At 43.6% G+C, this 25055-nt stretch overlaps 1 long non-coding RNA gene across 1 annotated transcript; it reads right to left on the bottom strand.

The window, feature by feature from the left end:
- Nucleotides 1-305: 305 nt before the first annotated feature.
- On the bottom strand, nt 306-23066 carry LOC143775795 (uncharacterized). Its single transcript, XR_013215707.1, has 3 exons — nt 22700-23066; nt 996-1061; nt 306-890 (listed from the first exon to the last, which is right to left on the bottom strand). It is a non-coding gene; the product is annotated as an uncharacterized LOC143775795 (long non-coding RNA).
- Between the last annotated feature and the right edge of the window lie 1989 nt (nt 23067-25055).

Raw genomic sequence — 25055 nt, 5'->3', positions numbered from 1 at the left:
TTGCTACCTATTCACTGGAAAGATTTTGCAGATGTGCACCTGCTTCTATTCCAGTAAAACTTGTTTATAGACTACGTAAGAAAAATATCAGGTTATCCTCTCATTCCCAAATTCTCAATCTATGTGATATTGTTCATTTTATTACTCCTCTACATTGCGGCCTCTACTGTATTGTAAAATGGTAGGGCAGACAGAAAATTAATTTCTGGGGGCACCCATCAGTCTATACCCTCTTCCCTTTTCTTATATTGGGGTACATTCTTACATAGGGTTACATTTTTTCATGTTGAAAACTGATAATTTTAGCCAATGTGAGATCCATTTTCCATCTGTTTCTTAACTGTTTTTAAAAAACTGGATGCAGCAAACTGTCCGACTCTTCTCTACATTGTCACTTACTAATGGATCTGTTAAGTGTGTGTGCAGAATAGCTGCCTTCAGTATTTCATCCTATTTTAATGGATGGATCCCCATGGCTTTTAATAGCTGATTCTAATGTGCAATAACTGATGTGAATAGTACGTGCGCTGAGTTTAATCAAATGGATAGCAAAAAATCACTTGGCACTCAGGAAGTTTTTTATGCAAGATGAAATTAAATATTTCGTTTATTTAGTGCATCCAGTTCAAATGTTTAAACGTTTTCGGTCTAATCACAAGACCTTCATCAGAAACACTTTTGATGTACTGAAATATATATAAAAAAACAACATAAACATTTTTAAGGAAAAGGAAAAACATAATGCACATAGAATACATACAAAACATGATATAATCTGCTCAGAATAAAAAATACATCACATGTTATGTGAAAGATGACAGATGTGGCGGTCTGAACGGATCCGGACTGGTGCTCCGTGAGTCGTGAGCTTCAAAAGAGGACACTACGCACTGTGAACGTGTATAAGGAAAATAATGGGTACACCGTACTAATCATGAGTCCTATAGAAGGACTGTAGGTCCAGAATGCTGACAAACTTCAATCCTGAAGGATACTGATTAAAAGGTGATTTTGCAAGGCGTGGAGTCAAAGTGCTAGAGACAAAAGTGTAGGGTGAATACCTAAAACAGAAAATGTGACAACATGAGTAAGGCATCGCTGTTATTAGTCCCACCTAATGACAACACAACAGACACATAGGCACACCCCTATATGTTACCGAGAGGATCACCATATGCATAAAAACCTGGCTAAGAGTAGTTATATCAATGTAGTCCCCATAAAAAATATATATATACCAATCACGGCACTATATGCGGTACCTGGAAGCCAAACAGCAAGCTAAATGGGCCCAATGAGCCAGCGCACGACAATGCCCGGGAGGACGTGCCTGAGAAATAGGGAGAGGGAGCGGATATTATATAGCACTATATGCAGGCCACAATGCACAGCCGATCTATACGAGAACATGCTTATTACCTTTATGGTCCTGGAGAAGTGGGAAATAAACGCCGTGGCAGAGCGACAAAATCGCAAGGGACGTGGCGCTATAAAGATAAATATGCAGGAGATTGGTATCCATGAAACATTATGGACCGTTTGCGGGCTAATTTGTAACTGATCTCAATTTTACCTGATGTCTTCCACGAGTGTGGCGCTGAGCTGCAGGGGTTGCCGTTAATCCCGGGACCGCTATGCTATCGCGGTACTTCCGGGTATAAATGCGCGCTGAAGGTGGGTTACCTGACCCGCTGCGTCATAGTAGTCACGTGATCGCGGCCGAAAGGCCACGCATGCGCAGACCCGGCTCACAGGAGAGGGGCAGAACAACCTGCAGTGTACAGAGCCTCTAGCGCCTGCATAGTGGATAAATTAGAGCCCAGGACCGCGCCTGCGCAAACCTAGGTAAAGAAGATTGAGGGAGTGAAGCCTGCCATACACATAGGCCAGAGGGATAAATAGCAGTTTGTGAAAGCTACTATACGGGTGGGGCTTAGACAATGCATAGTGGCATTACTACTGGCTAACACGAGCACCTCGGACGATGTCAAGTGAGACTTTCTCCTTCAATGCGACAGAAGCGGCGGAGATCCTTTCTAAGGTAACCGCACCAAGCGATTTTCTTCAAATTCCTACCAAAGAACTCAAGAACCAGGACTTGGAGCGCGAGTCCAGAAGAGCAGTTAACCTAGAACTTCACATCATCACCATAGCTGAATACCTTCGAGTCCAAAGGATCCCACGGGGGCTGCGGGTCCCTTTACAACCTACATTCTTCAGGGAAGATAAAGACTACTGTACAAAATTTGAGCACATCCTGAACAAATGCTCGGCAGACCTGATGACGTTAACCCTCTCCTATCTACAAAAGAACCTGGATTCGGTAAACACTCAAATAAGTGCCATCGAGAATCAATTGACCAGTACGTTGCCCCAGGAGGAGTTTCAGGAACTCAAGTTAAAAAACCAAGAACTACTACGTATACACAGATCAGAACTAGAAAAGAAGAGAACGAAATTTCTGAGGGACACAGAGGATTATTTACAGAACCGCGTCTACCAGTGGCGGGACAATCGGCATTCCACCAGGCGGCACAGCTCCCTAAGCTCCTCTGGTTCCACCGACAGCAGGCCCGGCACCTCAAATACGTTTTCCTCCCATTCTTTTTTAGGGAACAATCGCGGTCGCCAAAAAGGAAAACGAGGCGGGGGGGCCAATGCCGCCGGGGAACCCAGAAACCAGATGGCAACTCGCTCTCAGGTAAGGACCTCCCACTGGTAGTCAATATTTCCTCAAAAAACCTAGACACGCACTAACTGGCTCTACTCCAGAAGAGCCTGTCTTTTTGCCCCATGTATAAGTTTAATTCCTTCGAACTTAGAACCTCTGCAGGTCCATACTATCGTAACCTCAGATTACGGGTCCACTTTTCTGAACAACCTCCTGCATTGAACTTACCCAGACAGGACAACACCTCTCTACTTGAACTTCGGGAACTGGGGCTACGTACTCCTAGTTCTTATATGCCACCACGGGCCAATCCACCAGTGGAAACCTTTGTCTCCCTAGTTGAGAGAGACATTTACTTATTGACTCGAGATATGGATCAGGGGAAGTTTCACTTCTGCGCCAATCTCTCGCAAGCAGAGAGACTTTCTTTGGAGCAACTATCGTCGGATAAGTCGTTGATAATAAAACAGATAAGGGCGGGGCTGTTGTAGTGATGGACAAAACTGATTACCTTGAGGAGGTATTCAGACAATTAAATGACACCACGGTTTACAGTGTCATACCACATAACCCTTTAAATCGTCTAGCCCAAAAGATCAAACCTATTATAGATTTCCACCTTCCAGCAGGAACTATTGACAGTAAGATGAGGGATTTCCTCATCAAATCAGACCCCATCACTCCAATTTTCTATGTATTGCCAAAAATACATAAAAGACTGGTCAAACCACCAGGGCGGCCCATCGTATCCCTAACAGATTCCATCCTCTCACTATTGTCCATGGTATTGGAAAAAATACTAACTCCATTAGTTAAAACCACCCGATCCTTTCTGTTGGATACCAACGACTTCAGGGTTATCAGGTCTATGGGCCCTATATCCCCCACATCCCTCTTAATCACCTGGGATATCAATAGCCTATACACGTCTATTATTCATGAGAAAGGCCTGTCAGCTACTGATAGACTCCTGAGTGAGAATAGGATAGACATTAAAATTCGCCATTTCTGTGCCGATCTCTTGGGCCTGGTACTCAAAGAGAATTATTTCATGTTTCAGGACACCTTCTATGCCCAGCAACAAGGCACATCAATGGGCTTAAATGTAGCGCCTCCATACGCTATAGCCTACATGGCGACTTTCGAAAACGATTTTGTCTATAATCATCCCCTATTCATTGCCCACTGCAAAATCTGGCGGAGATATATCGACGATATATTTTGTATTTGGGACGGCCCAATCGAGTCGCTTCTGCCCTTTGACAGCCACATTAATAATATTTGGCCAGAACTTAAATTTTCCATACAGCATGACACTAATCGCATTAGTTTTCTGGATACCTTGATATATAAGGAGAGGGGGGACACCCTGGCCATTGATCTATTTACTAAACCAACGGACCAAAATGGTCTATTACATTTCAGCAGCTGCCACCCTCCTTCAATTAAGAACTCAATCCCCAAATCACAATTTCATAGGGTTAATAGGATTGTCTCCGATGAGAACATTAAAAAAGTAAGATTCACCGAAATGGAAAATAAATTTGTTGACGGGGTTATCCACAAGGGATACTTATGGAGGCTAAACAGAATCTAACAGGCCAAAAACCCAAGGATAGTCAGAAGAGAATCCCCTTTGTCACAACTTTCCATCTCTTCTCTGGTCTAGTACAATCTACCATTAGGAGGCACTGGAATATACTAACAAAAAGTTATCCCAAAATTCCAGAATTCAAAATACCATTTTTGTCATGTTTCAGACGGGCAAAAAATTTGAAGGATAGATTGGTCAAAGCAGACGAGGGCCCAGGTACACTCCTCCCAAAACAGTCTTTTTTACAAACGCAGAGAAGGGGCACTTTTCCCTGCCTCAATTGTCTTCATTGTAGCAATGTACAAAAGGGTCCGTCAGTGTTTCACCCTCATACGGGCAAGGCTATACCTATCGGGTTTTTTCACCTGTGAGTCCACATATGTAATTTACCTGATCAAATGCCCGTGCGGCCTGGCCTACATGGGTGAGACCACACAGACAGTTAGGGACGGTGTCCCAACATAAATCCACTATCCGATGTAAAAAAAAACACCTTCCCCTTCCACATCATTTCATTGAAAAAAAACATAATGTCTCTCAGCTTAGGTTTCAGGTTTTGGAGCAGGTAGACCCCCTGAGGAAGGGCCAGAACCGCATTAAAATGCTCAAAAGAAGGGAAGCATACTGGATCTTCTCACTACAGACCCTAGAACCAAAGGGATTGAATAGGGACTATGACGTTTCAGCGTTCTTGTAATACACTGTATATCTTTGACTGTGAAGTGTTGTTGTAACATTGAGTTGCTGATTTTCTGATTTGTGTGTCTTTTAACAGTTTATATTTTCTTTCCTTTTGTCTAGAATCGCTAACACCTCATCCCGCACTGGGCACTGGCGTCACCCCACACGGTATAGTGATTTCTTCACATTACCCCCTGTTAGAGTGTCATCTTCCCTGGGTCAGGATTGTGTAACCATCTCAGGTGTACTGGCCTATGTTTTATTAGCCAGTAGTAATGCCACTGTGCATTGTCTAAGCCCCACCCGTATAGTAGCTTTCACAAACTGCTATTTATCCCTCTGGCCTATGCGTATGGCAGGCTTCACTCCCTCAATCTTCTTTACCTAGGTTTGCGCAGGCGCGGTCCTGGGCTCTAATTTATCCACTACGCAGGCGCTAGAGGCTCTGTACACTGCAGGTTGTTCTGCCCCTCTCCTGTGAGCCGGGTCTGCGCATGCGCGGCCTTTCGGCCGCGATCACGTGACTACTATGACGCAGCGGGTCAGATGACCCGCCTTCAGCGCGCATTTATACCTGGAAGTACCGCGATAGCATAGCGGTCCCGGGATTAACGGCAACCCCTGCAGCTCAGCGCCACACTCGTGGAAGACATCAGGTAAAATTGAGATCAGTTACAAATTAGCCCGCAACCGGTCCATAATGTTTCATGGATACCAATCTCCTGCATATTTATCTTTATAGCGCCACTTCCCTTGCGATTTTGTCGCTCTGCCACGGCGTTTATTTCCCACTTCTCCAGGACCATAAAGGTAATAAGCATGTTCTCGTATAGATTGTGGCCTGCATATAGTGCTATATAATATCCGCTCCCTCTCCTCTCCATATTTCTCGTGTTTAGTTGGATCATACTTTGTTTCATATTGTAATTAAAGAGAGAGGGAAAATCTATATAAAGCAAATTCTGTTTGGATATCAAGAGCTCAACTAAATCCTCCTCCTGATTTTCCTGGATATAGCAGGTAGACAACTAGCTACAGCAGAAGCTTTCCCACCGTGCCTTGTGTAATGAAGGGCAGAAGACTACCTAGACCCTCTACCGTCCCTATTATCTGTCTTAAAGGGAAACTGTCAGCATGATTGTGCACAGTAACCTACAGACAGTGTCAGGTTGGCGTCATTATACTGATTAAAATGATACCTGGGGTGATGAAATCTGTCTTGTGGTTATTGTTTTAATATTTATTTTCAGTTTTGAGTTACTGATATGCTCGTGCTCCGAGGTGGCCTGTGGGGAGGGACTTCATGTATTCACCAGTATGGCTCCTGACAGGTCACTGATCCCTTAGTGACCTGCCCCCTATTTTACATACTGATTATTATTATTTTGGAAAAATAATAATCACCTTCAGCAGGCGGGATGAAAATAGACCACGCCTCTTCACAAGCACAGTTGTGCTCTTTCCCTAGCGTGAGCTATTTTATCACCATTAAAGCAACCTACCTGCAATTTGATCTACTAACTGTTCTGAAGAAGGCCAGTATAAGCCGAAATGTCAAATTACATGAGTGGACTCCTTTTTTGTACAATAAACGTATATAATTTCAGCATTAAAATATTGGAGTGCCAAATTCCTTTTTTCTGCTATTTTATGGGCTGGAACCCTATTTGAGCCCCCTACAAGAGGACCACACAGCCTTTTTGTACTCAGATCATTAGTGATGGCCATGTTGATTACTGTGGCATCATGTTTTTCCAACGTAGAACATGGATGGTTGTGTTGAACTTCTGGAAAGACACCATGTAAAGATAGATATGAAATAGAGAGACTAGATAGTTAAGAGAGATAAAAATGACTGATGCCACCTGAGAGAGAATGGTTAATAGATCCAGCCAGGTGGCTCGGAAAGGATGGGTAGATGTGTGAGAGATTTAGCCATGCACTTTAGACTAATCCCACAACAGTGACAATCTTCTACTAAACTTTGAAGGATTTCCATGGTGGAGATAAGTCTTGTTAAAATGAACTTTTTATTTCATAGTCATATTCTTGATTGCAATATTCTTCGCTTAGTAATTTCTAATGCACTTTTCTGCCCTCTTCTAATGAATAGCCCTGCAGCATGTTTCCATCAGCTGTACAATCCTCTGGAGAAACCACTTAGCAACCTCACATGGAGTTTTCAGCTCTCCAGGGAATGGGCTGAACAAACCTAAGTGTGTTTGTAAGTCTCAAACGGACAAGATTTGTTCGAGCACCTACATAATCCAAAACATCAGCATTTTACATGTCTGACAAACACATAAAACATTATTTTAGCAATAAGTGTTACTATAACAGGAATGGCATTAAATTGCATGTCTACATGTGATACTCTAATGCAGTGGCACTATAAACATGGCTTCCACTTTCTCTTCCCGATCTGAGCCTATAAGGGTATATGGGGCTATCAAGAAGCTCTTATAACAATAAGGAGAGCTCATAATCCCTTTAAAATATATATTTAAAACATGTAAATTTGAGTGCTCATGAAATGGAACCCAACTATTACAGTATTAGTATTTGGAAGGACAGGCAATGTTCTTGAGCCATAGGGCCATCATAAAGAGGTTGTCCACTACTCTGACCTCTTCTCAATGCCTATGCTTCCCCCAGTAAAATAATGTTTATACTCCCCTCAGGTGCCAGCACCATTCCAGCAATGAGTGCACTGGCTCTCCAGGGGATCGCGTGTCATAACAATCAGCGCTGGCTTCATTCTCTTCTATGGACGTAATTAGCATCCAGAAGAAGTGATCACTGTGGCTGCTCTCTCACTACCTCCGAATGTCTAGATTTGTCCAAAGAAGGGGAAAGTGAAGCCAGTGCTGATTGACTGCGTGTGCCAACGCTGCTGGAATGGCACTAGTACCGGATGTGAGTATAAATATTATTTTATTGAGGAAACATAGGGATTCTTCCACTGAATATGTATCTAATGTACAGCAAAGTGGTTGTCCTTTACTGTGATATTGATGACCTATCAGAGGATAAGTATCAGTATTAGATCAGTCGGGAGGTCTGACACCTGCCACCTCCACAGATCAGATCCTATTAATTGTAACAAGAATCACTAATGGCATCTCTCCAGTGTATGGAGCCGTGGAGTTCCAGCTCCGAACACAGTTTACATCTGGCTGCTGCCAGTTAATTGGTGAGTTGCTTGGTGTCTGTGCTACATCGATCTGACATTGATGGCCTATTCAAAAGATAGTTTATCAATGTGAAAACAGTGGACAGCCCTTTTAAAGGCTTATATACAAAAAGAAGGTTGCACGCTATTGTGCTAAAGCATGTCAATGTGAAATATATGAAATATGAATAGCAATACGGCTTCTGATATGTAGGGACCCATCAGTTTTTTGAGACCACCTTGATGCTGGTTGATGGGCAGGCATGATTTGGCCAAATTTATGTGCAAAGCATCTCATTTTTTTTCCTAATATTCAGAAGCAGTATTGCTATTCTTTTCTCACATTGTCATGCTTTAGCACAACAGAGTGCAAGCTTTTTTTGTGTATTGTATATGGAGGTGGCTGCTCCTGGTATGCACCTATTCACACTGTCTTGGATGTGTCAGTCTTTTGTTACTTTTAAAGGCTTAGGGTACTGTCACACTCTGCAACTTTCCAACGATCACGACCAGCGATACGACCTGGCCGTGATCGTTGGAAAGTCGTTGTGTGGTCGCTGGGGAGCTCTCCAGCGACCAACGATGCCGAAGGCCCCGGGTAACCAGGGTAAACATCGGGTTACTAAGCGCAGGGCCGTGCTTAGTAACCCGATGTTTACCCTGGTTACCATTGTAAATGTAAAAAAAAAACAGTACATACTCACCTTCTGATGTCCGTCAGGTCCCTCGCAGTCTGCTTCCCGCTCTGACTGAGTGCCGCCGTAAAGTGAAAGCACAGCACAGCGGTGACGTCACTGCTGTGCTCTGCTCTTACTTTACGGCCGGCAGTCAGTCAGAGCGGGAAGCAGACTGCGAGGGACCTGACGGACACCGGAATGTGAGTATGTACTGTTTTTTTTTTTTTTACTTTTACGATGGTAACCAGGGTAAACATCGGGTTACTAAGCGCGGCCCTGCGCTTAGTAACCCAATGTTTACCCTGGTTGCAAGCGAACGCATCGTTGGATCGGTGTCACACACACCGATCCAACGATGACAGCGGGAGATCCAGCGACGAAAGAAAGTTCCAAACGATCTGCTACGACGTACGATTCTCAGCAGGGTCCCTGATCACTGCTGCGTGTCAGACACAGCAATATCGTATGGATATCGCTGGAACGTCACGGATCGTACCGTCGTAGCGACAAAAGTGCCACTGTGAGACAGTACCCTTAGTCACCTAACAACTATCTCTCCTGACTCTCTTATACACAGGAGTGTTTGGCTTGGCTTAGTGCTAGTGTTGTCTATGACGCATCAGTTTGGCAGTGGCTTATCTCCTCGCCAATCAAATTCATCAGGCCGGATGCATCTCTCTCCCAACATCATCTGTCAGGGAAGATTCGGGAGGCCTACATACACCTTAGATGGGCATCCGAATTCTGAGCAAAACACTCGATCGTCAGTTAAAATTATTTTTAAGCTTGCCTAAAAATCATTTTTCTCAGCGATGTATCCTCTTGTGTAAAGAGGACTTAAGCTACCTAAAACAATGGTAGCCTATGCGCCCAGAACGATCTATCACAAATCGTTCATTGCGCAAAGTTTAGCATGGTCTTCCTGTGTAAACAGGCTTTGAAATATATACTGATTGGCGGTTGCTTAGTGCTGCTGGTCGGTTCATGGAAATGGATCTTAAGCCTAAAAATCTAAGGTAGTTCTGCCATGTTTGTTGGTTTTGTAATGCACCATATTCTTTCTTTTGTGAAATTTGGCCACACCTAATACTATTATCCAGGGTCAGGCAGTTGAATCTGAATATCCTTTAGCATGCCCTTTCTATTCCTTAGACAAACCCTTTCTACACAGAATATTTTCTTTTTTATATGTACTTTTTTTTTTTTTTTTGTAAAATAAGGGGAGGGAAAAAAAGAAAATTGACACGAGTTTGTCTTTATGATCACATATTAATAGAGACTATTCATCCCATTTGGAAATATTTAGGCATTGTTTGCAAACTATGAATTTCGTAGATCATTTTATGTAAATTAAAAATGTTACGTATGTCTGAACAATGTCTAAAAAAACTGCCGTACATGAACTGGAGAGCATATTTCTATATCGGCATGTCTGAGTGCTTGCTTTTACGAGACAAACATTGAACTCAGCAATTGGTGTTATCTCAGTTTGACCTTATCGTAACTTTGGGCAAACCCATCTATTCTAAAGAACTGCATAGTAAGCAGTTTACTATTTTGTGCCATGAATTAAAATAGCAGAACTTAACTAAATGAGTCACATTAAGCCCTAAGCAGTCCTCTTCATATGCCACCATACATGTATGGGATCTACAAGATAACTGCTAAACACTGTTCATTTCGCCTACTGATGAGCCGAGGTTCTTTTTTTATTACATGGATTTTTTTTTATTATCAGTTCAGAATGGAAGGTAGCCCATATGAGTAACTGAGAAAAGCGTTCATTTGTATCCACGTATGAGCTCTTTTTTTCCCAGAAGAACAACGGATAGGGCATGTTTAAAATAAACCTGACATCTGTCATCACAGGAAACTAAGACACCCTTATAAACAATAGTTGGCCAAATCTGGCAAAATTGGTGGTTTAGCCAGCTTACATCGTAGGTGATTAACCATACTAAAGGGGTTTTCTCACAAAAAAAGTTAATGTTAAAGTTGATTTTAATCAATAGATCTTGGAATAAGTTCCACAATTGGATGTGTTAAATAAAATGTTCCTGTGCTGAGAATCTTATAAATGTGCCCCTGCTGTGTAATGGCTGTGTCTGACCGTACAGGGACATGGTCTGATCATACCATAGCTCCTGGGCAGGGGAGGAAGAAAAAGTATACAGATATTACAGTATGGGATCACAGCTTTTTGTGATATAAATTTCCCTGCCTGTTTTTAAAAAATGTTTTGCCTCCAAATTAAAGAATTATTTGGGATCCCGTGCTGTAATATCTGTACACTTTTTTTTACTTCCTCCCTTGCCCAGTAGCTGTGGTATGATCAGATCATGTTCCTGTACGGTGAGACACAGCCATTACACAGTACACAGCAGAGGCACATATCTCAGCACAGGAATATTATTTTTTAAAATCCAGTTTGGGAAATTATAAATATTCCAAGATGTATTGATAGAAATTAGTGATGAGCGTATATATTCTAGATTTCTCGATCACGCTCGGGGGTCCTCCGAGTATTTTTTAGTGCTCGGAGATTTAGTTTTCATCGCCTCAGCTGAATGATTTACATCTGATAGCCAGCATTAGTACATGTGGGGGTTGCCTGGTTGCTAGGGAATCCCCATATCTAATCAAGCTGGCTAACAGATGTAAATCAATCAGCTGCGGCGATGAAAACTAAATCTCCAAGTACTTACAAATACTCGGTGGACACCCGAGCGTGCTCGGGAAATCTCGAGTAACGAATATATTCGCTCATCACTCATCACTAAAAATGAATTTTGTTTGCGGGAAAAACCCTTTAAGAGTAATCAACAGGCAGAAGAGCAATGGCTGGATTTGAAATGGCATGACTGCAAAACCCAATCACTAGACTCAGTGATTGGCTGCAGTCGTCACATCATGTCTTGTCCGCTACGCTGCAGTCATATTAACAAAGCCAGGTGCTGTAGGAGCGTTCCAGTTAACATTCTTATTTTTTATTTTAAAAGAGGAAGCCTTTGACATAAAAAATGAAAATCAGAAAACACTTAGCATTGTGTGGTAAACTACAGATGTGTTTTTCCCTAACTCTCCTCTTCGCTTCAGATATATCCATGTGAATAACATTGGATGATTAGCTTTTATTTTAAAAAATAATACTTCACCAAAATAACACCACTTACAGAGTAATTCAGAAAGTTTATTTTTATTAAAATCTGTTTACGTCATTTACTGACATTCCGCATGTCAACAATGTTATAAAAAAATATTGTAAGTATGATTGCCTTGGGTAACCTTCCTGTGTATGTCACTCCCTGTGTGCTTTTCTTAGAATGAAGGTTTCACACAAATAGTGCCCCCTTTAACCCTCATGATGAGTCCATAAAATATCATTATCAACTACAAATGGGCTAAAGTTCCTCCTAAGGATAAACTAGTAGTATAATGTCTGTGTATAAGCTGTGTCCGGGGTACAGTGGGGCAAAAAAGTATTTAGTCAGTCAGCAATAGTGCAAGTTCCACCACTTAAAAAGATGAGAGGCGTCTGTAATTTACATCATAGGTAGACCTCAACTATGGGAGACAAACTGAGAAAAAAAAATCCAGAAAATCACATTGTCTGTTTTTTTATCATTTTATTTGCATATTATGGTGGAAAATAAGTATTTGGTCAGAAACAAACAATCAAGATTTCTGGCTCTCACAGACCTGTAACTTCTTCTTTAAGAGTCTCCTCTTTCCTCCACTCATTACCTGTAGTAATGGCACCTGTTTAAACTTGTTATCAGTATAAAAAGACACCTGTGCACACCCTCAAACAGTCTGACTCCAAATTCCACTATGGTGAAGACCAAAGAGCTGTCAAAGGACACCAGAAACAAAATTGTAGCCCTGCACCAGGCTGGGAAGACTGAATCTGCAATAGCCAACCAGCTTGGAGTGAAGAAATCAACAGTGGGAGCAATAATTAGAAAATGGAAGACATTCAAGACCACTGATAATCTCCCTCGATCTGGGGCTCCACGCAAAATCCCACCCCGTGGGGTCAGAATAATCACAAGAACGGTGAGCAAAAATCCCAGAACCACGCGGGGGGACCTAGTGAATGAACTGCAGAGAGCTGGGACCAATGTAACAAGGCCTACCATAAGTAACACACTACGCCACCATGGACTCAGATCCTGCAGTGCCAGACGTGTCCCACTGCTTAAGCCAGTACATGTCCGGGCCCGTCTGAAGTTTGCTAGAGAGCATTTGGATGATCCAGAGGAGTTTTGGGAGAATGTCCTATGGTCTGATGAAACCAAACTGGAACTGTTTGGTAGAAACACAACTTGTCGTGTTTGGAGGAAAAATAATACTGAGTTGCATCCATCAAACACCATACCTACTGTAAAGCATGGTGGTGGAAACATCATGCTTTGGGGCTGTTTCTCTGCAAAGGGGCCAGGACGACTGATCCGGGTACATGAAAGAATGAATGGGGCCATGTATCGTGAGATTTTGAGTGCAAACCTCCTTCCATCAGCAAGGGCATTGAAGATGAAACGTGGCTGGGTCTTTCAACATGACAATGATCCAAAGCACACCGCCAGGGCAACGAAGGAGTGGCTTCGTAAGAAGCATTTCAAGGTCCTGGAGTGGCCTAGCCAGTCTCCAGATCTCAACCCTATAGAAAACTTTTGGAGGGAGTTGAAAGTCCGTGTTGCCAAGGGAAAAGCCAAAAACATCACTGCTCTAGAGGAGATCTGCATGGAGGAATGGGCCAACATACCAACAACAGTGTGTGGCAACCTTGTGAAGACTTACAGAAAACGTTTGACCTCTGTCATTGCCAACAAAGGATATATTACAAAGTATTGAGATTAAATTTTGTTTCTGACCAAATACTTATTTTCCACCATAATATGCAAATAAAATGTTAAAAAAACAGACAATGTGATTTTCTGGATTTTTTTTTTCTCAGTTTGTCTCCCATAGTTGAGGTCTACCTATGATGTAAATTACAGACGCCTCTCATCTTTTTAAGTGGTGGAACTTGCACTATTGCTGACTGACTAAATACTTTTTTGCCCCACTGTATATAGAAATGCCTTCTCTCTGAGCTAAGCAGTGTTGATGCTGATCCATGGGTGATGATAGTTGGCCATCCGTAATTTTTTTAATATATATAACTGAATTTGTATTAAATTTCATATAATATTACGTTCAAGAAAAATAAAGACATATACAATCAGAGCAATTAAAGTTATACAATTAGAATGTGTACCACTTCTATATATTAAGGCAATTATCATTTAACCGAAATGGCATCTACTTATCAGATCTTATTCTTAAAGAATTGCATAAAGATAAAAGGACATGACAGGAAAGTGACACACGAGGATATGAAGGGAAAGGGTAGATGAAGATCCATAAATATAAATATTCCTATCTGACGAATGTCACCGCTTGCTACCATAGTCTTTAAGAGTCTCTTTGGACCCAATATATATCTCAGAGTCCACATCAACCGGTAACGTTCCAGTGTATTATTCAATAGGGCCGTAAGATATTCCATAACTCTAATATTTTGTAGAAAAAAGGAAAAATAAGTTGTCTCACCTAGTAAGCATATAGATTCCTTAAGTCCAGAACTCGCACGGATGAATTGATTAAGACGCAAGTCGAAACGTGTTGGTCCTAACGCTGCACTATGTGTACGATGCTGTTATGTGCAATGTTATATTCGGTGGAGCACTACTGGTGATTTTCTTATTTTAAATACCTCATTAAAAGCTATATTTTATTGCAAAGTCACAGTCTCTCGCTGGATTCAACCCATCTTCCACTGTTCTAATATTTTGTATTCTTAATTGAAGTTTGTTAAGTGAATGGAACTGAGTCGACCTCCGTTTGCAAGCTATCAGACATCTAGCAGCCGTCGTCATCTGTAGTAGAAGTTGTTTAATTTTACTACCCATCTGGAATGGCGAGATATTCATTAAATATATTTTTGAATCCAAAGGGATCCGGAGGCCAGTAACTTTGAAAATAAGGGACATAACCTTTTCCAAAAAAACCCTGGAGGACTGGACATAACTAAAACATATGGAGTAGGTCAGCTACTGACATTCCAAACCTCCAACAATGATCAGGAATTGTGTTAAGATTGGCAAGAGAGAGTGTATGGTACAAAACATAAGCAGTTTATATTGGTTTACCCTGTAGGTATAACATGTAGATGTCTTGGCCGCATTTCTCCATATCTGTAACCAGACCTGAGGGGAAAGATGTTCTAGAAATGTTCTCATTTAATCATGTAAAAGGTAATTCAGATTATCATCATCTGGGTTAGGATTGAGTAAAATATGGTAAATGTCCAATGTCAGGCCCTTAATTGAGACACCAGCCCGGCACAGTCTTTCAAACAGAGTGGGGAGACAGACTCCATGAGTTAAGAAAAGAGTGAATAAAATGTCTAATTTGTAAATATAGGTAGTGAGAATTGCTGGGTAGGTTATGATTAGTCTATAAACTATCAAAAGGTAAAAGAATCCTGAATTGTCTATCCACTATGTACACGAAGCAGAAAAGTTTTTTTATTAAACCATAGTTTTTAGTCTGGTTATTATTCAGGCTGTCCGGCAACTTTGGATTAAACAGGAAAGATGTCAGAGGAGAATGTTCAGAGATAAGTCAGAATCTTTTAGTTTAGAGCAGTGTTTCTCAACTCCAGTCCTCAAGACCCACCGACAGGTCATGTTTTCAGGATTTCCTTAGTTTTGCACTGGTGATAATTTCATCACCTATTCAAGCATTATTTCTCTTACCCCATGACGGCACCACGGAAAGAGAGGGATCCACCGTCAGGGACAGGAAACCCACAGGTTAAAAAGGCGGGACCTCTCTTCCACCTCAGTTCGGTTTCCTGTCCCTGATGGGGAACCTATAGGTCTGACATACCTGTCATCGCGGGATGCCGGGGACCATCTGGCAGAGTTCAGTCAGTGGGGGGCCCTGCCGCGGTCTTAGGTGGATTCTTTCCCTGAAGGCACGGTCTGGGGTCGGCGGGCCCTGCGCTGGTGCAGGGAAGAGGCAGTGAAGAGGAGTCTGCCACTTCCTTTCTCCAGTAAACTGGTAATAGGTAGTGGCGGCTACCTGGTAGATTACCGCCGGTCTGAGGCCCTGGGAGATGGTGGCGGCGGTCACCAATAGGAACCGCCGGCATTTAGAGCAGCGGCTGCTGTTGCGGTGCTACCGATGCTCCTGGGAGCCGGCTGCCAGAAACGCGCGTGGACTGGCCGCGGTCTAATGCGCAGGCGCGGCGGGTCATTTCCTGGTCAGCACAGGGCACCTCTAGGAAACCGGATGCCGGCTGACAGGCCGGAAATAAAAGCGACAGAGCAGCCTGATACCGCTGCTCAAAGATTTTCACCATTAGTGGAAAAGAGCAACTGGCAGAAGAGATTCTGCAATCACCCGCAGCAGCAACAGCAGCCTACTCAGAGTCACAGCTCAGGATCCCAATGCAGCAGAGGCTCCAGTGGATCCAGAAGAATGGCAACGGTCCAAGTCTAGGACGCACCTCCAAGACCAGTACCGGTATGTCCCTCATATTAGGAGGGTAAGTGACCTCCGTGAATGTCCATATTCTAAATAGGGGTTTATTGTGTTTCTTAGGGAAAGAAATGTACGGCGAAAACTAGACACAAAGTGTGTCCAATATGCTCTGCAGATTTACCCGCCACATGGATAAAAAAGCTCTGTGCCACATGCATAGAGAATACCATAAGTGAAGAATCCCCAAGATTCACATCTGATTTAAAGAACTGATTAGATCTCAAGTGGAAGATGCGTTGAAAAACGTAAAAAACCTTAAGAGAAAACACAAATCCAGACGTGAATCCCCGGATTCCAGTTCCAGTGAGGAACATAGTGTCCATTATAGTTCGGATAGTTCTCTGTCCTCTTCGTCGTCTTCTGCATCTTCAGAAGGCGGTCGTAACTGTTTTCCTATTGAGGAAACAGACGCGTTAGTAAGAGCAGTTAGAACAACCATGGTGCTGGTGGACACTCAATCTAAAATAACGGCACAAGACCTTATGTTTAGCGGCCTAGAGCAGAAGAAGCGCCGAGCGTTTCCATTAAACGAAAAAATACAGACCTTAATGAAAAAAGTCCTCTTAACTCCAAAGAGAAAATACCCATTTGACGACCCGGCATGTGCTTCTTGGGGAAAAGCGCCAAAATTAGATGTCGCTATAACGAAGGCCTCTAAAAAATTTGCGTAACCATTTGAGGATATGGGGACCCTTAAGGACCCTATGGATAAGAGAGCCGAAGTCTTCTTAAAGGGCTCCTGGGAAGCTGCTAGTGGGGGCTTAAAACCAGGAATAGCTGCTACATGCACGGCGAGAGTGTTAATGGTGTGGTTGGACCAACTAGAGTCCCAATTAAAGGATAAGATCCAGAGGGAATCAATATTGGACTCTGTGTCAATAATGAGGGGGGCTGCTGCATATTTAGCGGATGCCTCTATAGACTCTGTGAGACTGACAGCAAGGTCGGCTTCATTCTCAAATGCAGCCAGAAGAGCTCTATGGCTCAAATGCTGGCCAGGAGACTTACAAACCAAGGCAAAACTATGCTCTATACCATGTGAGGGAGAATTTTTGTTTGGGCCTACCCTAGATGACATTCTCGAAAAGGCCGTAGACAAGAAAAAAGCCTTCCCAGGTTTTCCTAACCAATCTTATAGACGGCCCTTTCGGGGTAGGAAATTTATGCGTAAACGCCCCCCAAAAAAACAAAAAGAAGGATGGGAGGATAGAAGATTTAAAGGAAGAGGCTTCATGTTCAACAAACCAGATAATAAGAAACAGCCCCAATGAAGGTATGCCCCAGGTGGGAGGGAGACTGACATACTTTCTTCAGGCCTGGGGAAAAATATCGGGAAGCACGTGGACACTAAATATAATGAAGACGGGACTAAAACTAAAATTTCATACGATGCCAGGCCACCATTTTGTCATAACACCACAAAGAAAATCAGAAATCGAACAACTGAGCCTGCAAAAGGAAATATACAGTCTTCTTACAAAGAATGTTCTACAGGAGGTTCCACAACAGGAGAAGAACACGGGTTTCTACTCCCCTCTTTTTCTCCGAACGAAGCCAGATGGGACTTTCAGAACAATAATAAATCTGGACAAAATTAAACAAATACCTAGTGACCCAGAGTTTCAAGATGGAAACAATAAAAACCTGTGTCAGAACCCTTCATCCGTCTTGTTTTATGACTGTAGTTGACCTAAAAGATGCATACTACCATGTGCCCATCCATCCGGATTACCAGAAATACCTCAGAGTGGTGGTGATAATGCAAGGGGAACTGAAACATTATCAATTCAGAGCTCTTCCATTTGGCCTTGCCATAGCCCCGAGGGTATTTACGAAACTAATGGCAGAAGAAATGGCTCATATAAGGGAACAAAACGTGTTGATAGTCCCATATCTGGACGACCTCCTAGTAATGGGCAGATCCTCACGCCATTGCAGTCAGCAGTTAAGGTACCGTCACACTCAGCAACTTTGCAACGAGAACGACAACCATCCGTGACGTTGCAGCGTCCTGGATAGCGATCTCGTTGTGTTTGACACGCAGCAGCGATTTGGATCCCGCTGTGATATCGCTGGTCGGAGCTAGAAGTCCAGAACTTTATTTCGTCGTCAGGTCGGCGTGTATCGTCATGTTTGACATCAAAAGCAACGATGTCAGCAATGTTTTACATGGAGCTAACAACCAGCGAGAATGATAAGTGAGTCGCCGTTACGTCACTGGATCGCTCCTGCATCGTTCTGGAGCTGCTGTGTTTGACGTCTCTACAGCGACCTAAACAGCGACGCTCCAGCGATCGGCTCGTTGTCTATATCGCTGCAGCGTCGCTGAGTGTGACGGTACCTTAACAACCAGCTACAACGATAAGTGAGTCGCCCATGCAAAGAGAAAAAGCGTTAAGCTATATAAAGGGGACCACCACTTAAATATAATAATATAAATTTTATTAATCAACTAGGAAAACAAAAACACCACTCTATTAAAAACAATTAAAACCAAGACCAAATGAACCATGGGTTCCACATGAGGAACCTCCCCCCTGGACATGTGTGATGGAACAAGATAGATAAGCAAATGAACAAATATACAGACAATCTTATAATGGTGCATGTAGTGATAACAGTAGTATATTTGTCCTAGATGGATAAATCAATAACACGGCTAAGGGTACTGTCACACAGTGCAATTTTGATCGCTACGACGGTACGATTCGTGACGTTCTAGCGATATCGTTACGATATCGCAGTGTCTGACACGCAGCAGCGATCAGGGACCCTGCTGAGAATCGTACGTCGTAGCAGATCGTTTGAAACTTTCTTTCGTCGCTTGATCACCCGCTGACATCGCTGGATCGTTGTGTGTGACACCGATCCAGCGATGTGTTCGCTTGTAACCAGGGTAAACATCGGGTAACTAAGCGCAGGGCCGCGCTTAGTAACCCGATGTTTACCCTGGTTACCAGCGTAAACGTAAAAAAAACAAACAGTACATACTCACATTGCGGTGTCTGTCCTCCGGCGTCTCAGCTTCTCTGCACTGTGAGCGCCTGCCGGCCGGAAAGCGAGCACAGCGGTGACGCGGTGACGTCACCGCTGTGCTTTCCGGCTGGCGCAGACACAGTGGAGAGAAGCAGAACGCCGGGGGACAGACACCGGAATGTGAGTATGTACTGTTTGTTTTTTTTACGTTTACGCTGGTAACCAGGGTAAACATCGGGTTACTAAGCGCGGCCCTGCACTTAGTAACCCGATGTTTACCCTGGTTACCCGGGGACTTCGGCATCGCTCCAGCGCCGTGATTGCAACGTGTGACCGCAGTCTACGACGCTGGAGCGATAATCATACGACGCTGCGACGTCACGGGTCGTAGCGATCAAAATTGCACTGTGTGACAGTACCCTAAGAGGACACCACCATGGAATGGTCACATGTGAATGTACAAACATGACACAACTCGCAGCATGAATGGCAAAAAAAATAGATATTTGCAAATCATGCATATCTAAACAATAGCTGCTGATGAGCATTTTGAACAATGTACAGCAGAAAATAATGTCTATAAATAGAACACTATATTGCTTTGCGCTGGCGTGTACTCCGGAGGACAGAGAATGAACTTCAATCCAATATTGCGGCCAGCATGCAGCCAGCGGGTAAGGAAAGGGTGAATCAAACACCCGAAAACCCCGCCCATATGACCCAAAACTGGTCCCGCCAAATTCAGGTGACAGGTTCCCTTTAAGGTTCAAATCACAGCACTAGGCGCCCTTTACAACTGTGACCTAGCAGGGAACCACTGGATAAAAAGGTTTATTAAAGCCTTAATTAGGTCTAAACCAGTCATACATCACACTTCACCTCCCTGGGACCTAAACCTAGTACTTTCCGCACTAACTAAAGCGCCGTTTGAACCTTTGTCTCAAGCTTTTTTAAAAATAGTTTCCCTGAAAACCTCTTCTGGTAGCACTAACCTCAGCCCGGAGAATTAGTGACTTACAGGCTCTATCAGCCTACCCGCCTCTAGCCCAGATACTAGAGGATAGGATAGTCCTTAGGACTGACCCATCCTACCTTCCTAAGGTGGCATCACGGTTTCATAGATCTCAGGAAATATCCTTACCATCTTTCTGCCCAAATCCCAAAAATGAAAAGGAAAGATCCCTACACACACACTAGATGTTAAGAGATGCCTGACCCAATATATAGCAGCCACAAGGGAGTGTAGGAGAGGTAGGTCTTTGTTTGTTTGTTTGTTTTCAGGGCCCAAACATAGGACACAAAGCATCAAAAGCCACGCTGGCGAGATGGGAAAGGGGGGATGCCATCACCCTATCATACACTTCATCCAATGAAGCTGTTCCAGATGGGAGTAGAGCTCATTAAACCAGATCGGTGGCAACCTCTTGGGCAGAGCGAGCAGGAGCATCAATTGACCAGATATGTAGAGCAGCCACTTGGTCTTCTCCCTCTACATTTTTCAAACACTACCAACTAGACCTATCTTCCTCTTCAGACCTAACCTTCGGTAGAAGGGTTCTAGAGGCAGTAATCTCACCCTAATACACATTCTATTAAATTCTCTTCGTGGTGCCGTCATGGGGTAAGGGAATATCGTAGTTACTTACCGATAACGGTATTTCTCTAATCCCATGACGGCACCCGTATATTCCCTCCCTTCACGTGTGGGTGTGCACACTAGTAATTAACCATTGATACTTAGTCATGCGGTGCCATAAAAAAAAAGGAGTTAAAATATTTTTGTTGTTTAAATAACCATTTAAGTTACAGCTGTAGTTCAGTTAAGGCTCCGTAAACCAACTGAGGTGGAAGAGAGGTCCCGCCTTTTTAACCTGTGGGTTTCCTGTCCCTGAGGGCGGATCCCTCTCTCTCCGTGGTGCCGTCATGGGATAAGAGAAATACCATTATCGGTAAGTAACCACGATATTCCATCACCTATGCAATACTAAGGAAATCCTGAAAACATGACCTGTTGGTGGGTCTTGAGGACTGGAGTTGAGAAACGCTGGTTTAGAGCATAAATCCCATATTGCCTTGGTAAAGACAATTGGGCCCAGCATATGTGGATCAAGTTTATTAGAAGAGGTCCCCCAGAGGAAAGAACTAGGGTATATTGGAGCTACACACAGCTTCTCTACCTCCATCCACCTAGAAAATGTTCTGAGGTTGGATCATCCTGGGATATGACATAAGTGGGTTGCCGAATAATACTTAACATCAGGAACCCCCAAACCACCCCCTGATTTGCTCGCATGTAGAATTTGATTTTAAATCCTGTGCCTTTTGTGGCCCCAAATAAATCAAAGAATAACTTATTAGAATATTGCGTATATCTCTCTATAAGTGACCCTCACTGGGAGGGTTTCAAACAGGTGGAGAAGCTTCAGGAGTATGGTCATTATGACCACTTAAATTCTTTAGAACCACAATATCATAAGGCCATTCCACATACCCAGCATTCGCTTAACTTCTGTGAACAGGTAAGGATAATTATGCCATTATATTGGTTTTGCAACTGGACGCCAGTCATATCCCCAGGTATGTTAAAAGGTTTCTTCTTGTAGTTACAATTTATTTTAATTGGCTTACCAAACTAGTCGGTATATTGAGGGAAGGGTTTCTGTTATGTTATTATTAACTTTGTAGCCTAACGGACCAAACTGGCTCACTACAGTGTGCAAATAAGGAAGGGTAATACAGTTGTGCTCAAAAGTTTACATACCCTGCCAGAATTTTTGCTTTCTTGGCATTTTTTCAGAGAATATGAATGATGACACCAAAACTTTTTCTCCACTCATGGTTAGTGGTTGGATGAGGCCGTTTATTGTCAAACTACAGTATTTTCTCTTTTTTAATCATAATGACAACCCAAAACATCCAAATGACCCTGATCAAAAGTTCACATACCCCATTTCTTAATACTGTGTATTGTCCCTTCTAACATCAATGACAGTTTGAAATCTTGTGGTAGTTGTGGATGAGGTAATGCCATGCTTCAGCACTCCCCAGACACCCTGAAGGGTGGAACCGTGACAGTAATGTGACCCTAGTCACTTCTCATGGCCAAGATATGAGTCCCGAGTGGTCAAGGAGTCCAAGGTCAGAAGCCAGGAGAGTATGTCATGAATAGAAGGAAGAGACAAAAGTGTAGTTTGGTAACGCTCTGAGGTCAGAGTACCGGGAGGATAACTGATCAGAGCTGAAAGGGTTAAACAGGCGGGTAGTCAGAATAAAGTCCAAGGTCAGGCAACAGATCAAACATATAGAACTCAAGGCACAGAGAGCACAGCACAAACCTCACAAGATGAACGTACATCTGGCAGTGTTCTGGGAAACTCAGCTCAGTTAAGAAGCATGGCCATTAAGTGGAATAATGAACATGAGACAGCCGACGCCTCACAGTCTCCAATAGGATAGTCGAGCTGTCAATCAACACACTGACAGCTCAGCACGCCCCTGTACCAGATTTGATGGCCAAGCTGTCAATCACAGTACTGACTGCTTCAGCACACCCCAGACACCCTGAGGGGTGGAACCGTGACATAACCTGTCTATTGTATTTGAAAAAAACAACATTGAAATCTCCAACTATCCAGGCAGATCGAGGAAGGCGCAAGAGCTTCAAGAACACCCGATTTAGGAATGAGATCTGCAAGACATTGAGCATAGTATAATACGTTGCATAGTATAATTGTGATATCTCTATATGTCCCTTGAAGTATAATATATGTACCCTGAGGGTCAGTGATTGCTGATAAAATTTGAACAGGACATGTCCCAGATAATAGAATCACTACTCCCGCTTTTTTTCTAGATTGGGATGCTAAATATATTGTTGGGTATAACTTTTTAGCAAAATTGCAATTCCTGTCTAAGTTTAAGTGAGTTTCCTGTAGAAAAGCTATGTCTTCAAGTTGTGTGCGTAGTTCATTGAGGACTAATGCATTTCTTGATGTTTGAATTGAGACCCTTAACATTTAGAGTTAAAATCTTAGCCATCATCTCTAATAAAGTGGAACATATGTTGTTTTACCTAAAATGTTGTACTGTTGAGCTACAATCATTCACAAAGGAGAACCGGTATAAAGTGCCAATATGCACCAGAAAAATATTTTATTAGAATTTACACATAAAATAAACAGAAGAAAAATATGTCTGCAAGGTTGCTACTAAGAAGCAGAGACTGCCACAATCAGTTATAGATAATATACGTATTACCACACCTATGCCTACTTTCATATACCCGTACATATAGCTCCATATACTACATAGTGTAGGGGTAAAAAACCCTGTCTCAATACATAAAAGTAATATGCTGGGTGAAAATGAAGATAAGCGGCACTTACATAAATCTGGTGTGGATCACAAGTGGCGTCCCCGCGGCCCCAACGCACGTTTCGCTTCTTCGTCAGGAGGCGTGTGTTGGGGAGGGGTGAGGCTGTATTTAAAGGACAGACAACCAATACACAAAGAGAAACGCATAGATTAACAATTAGCCAGCTGCCGATATGAGGCAAAATCCAAGCGACTTCCGGAACTCACTCGCGCATGCGCGGCCGACCATGCCCGTCATTGAGACGCATAGACTTGCGGCCATGGAACGCAAGCTAACATGGGCCGTCAATCAGACGGCGCATGCGCAAGCGTCCAAATGGCCACTCATGCAGGCGTCAAAGAGCATATCAGCCGCGCAAGCGCCGAGTCCGGGAGCTCGCATATGTAGCGCCCCCACCGCCGCAGGGCCAAGGGGTACCCGGTACCGGGCCTACGGGTCTCTGCTTCTGGGGTTGTCACGGCGGCTAGGCCCCGGTCCGTGACCCTGCCGTGGGGCGCACAGTGAATGATAGGTGTGGATGTTGGTAGTGGTGGTGCGGTGCAGTAAATAACGAGGACACCAGGTTGCAGTCTCTTTACTGAAGATCTCTGAGTCCACAGTCCAGAATACGGTTCACCAGGCTGCGCAAGTCCGGCCGGTCCAATGGCACCTCCAGAGTTCTCTTCACAGGTGGAAATCGGTGCCTTCCTTCTAGCGCTATGTGTTGCGGTCCTTCCCTGCTGTGCTTACGGAAAGTCCCCACAACCGTTGTGCCTGTTTCTTAAGTTCCCTCACAACTCGATTAAATGATGTTCTTCTAATCCTCCGTCCCTCCCTGATGTTCTGGTTGGGACGGCACCCGTTTGAGGGGTAGGCTCGGAGCTCTTCCGGGACCCTAGAGTCGCCCCTCTCCACAAGGTGCCCCCCAAGACTTCATAGGTGATTTGTGTGAGACAGCCCGCCTAAGACTGACTGTCCTGCCGCTGTTTAGAGTATTGCTTGAAGCTGAATGTTATAATACTCCCTCGGCGTTCCGGCCACCGGTAGTGCGCCTCAGTAGGGTGTTGCTCCGGTCTTACAGCACGACTCCTACTGGTATTTCTCCTATTGTTTGATCTCGTTTCTCACTCAGCACAATCTATCTCGCTTCTAGTCCTTTCTTGGGCCCCGCCGCTTCCCGGAGCTGGCGCGGACCCGTTACGTTCTTTCCAATGCCAAGCCTCTGTCAGGATCCCACCCCTGACAGAGACCCTACTGTATCTTCCCCTACAACACCCTCTGCCACAAGGTGTTGCCTGGTTCCAACCCAGTCAGCTTTCTGATCTAACTTCCTGCCT

Source organism: Ranitomeya variabilis, chromosome 5 (genome assembly GCF_051348905.1).
Source record: "Ranitomeya variabilis isolate aRanVar5 chromosome 5, aRanVar5.hap1, whole genome shotgun sequence".
Lineage (NCBI taxonomy): Eukaryota > Metazoa > Chordata > Amphibia > Anura > Dendrobatidae > Ranitomeya > Ranitomeya variabilis.
The sequence above is the reverse complement of the archived record's forward strand: the minus strand, read 5'-3'. Positions and strand labels throughout refer to the sequence as shown.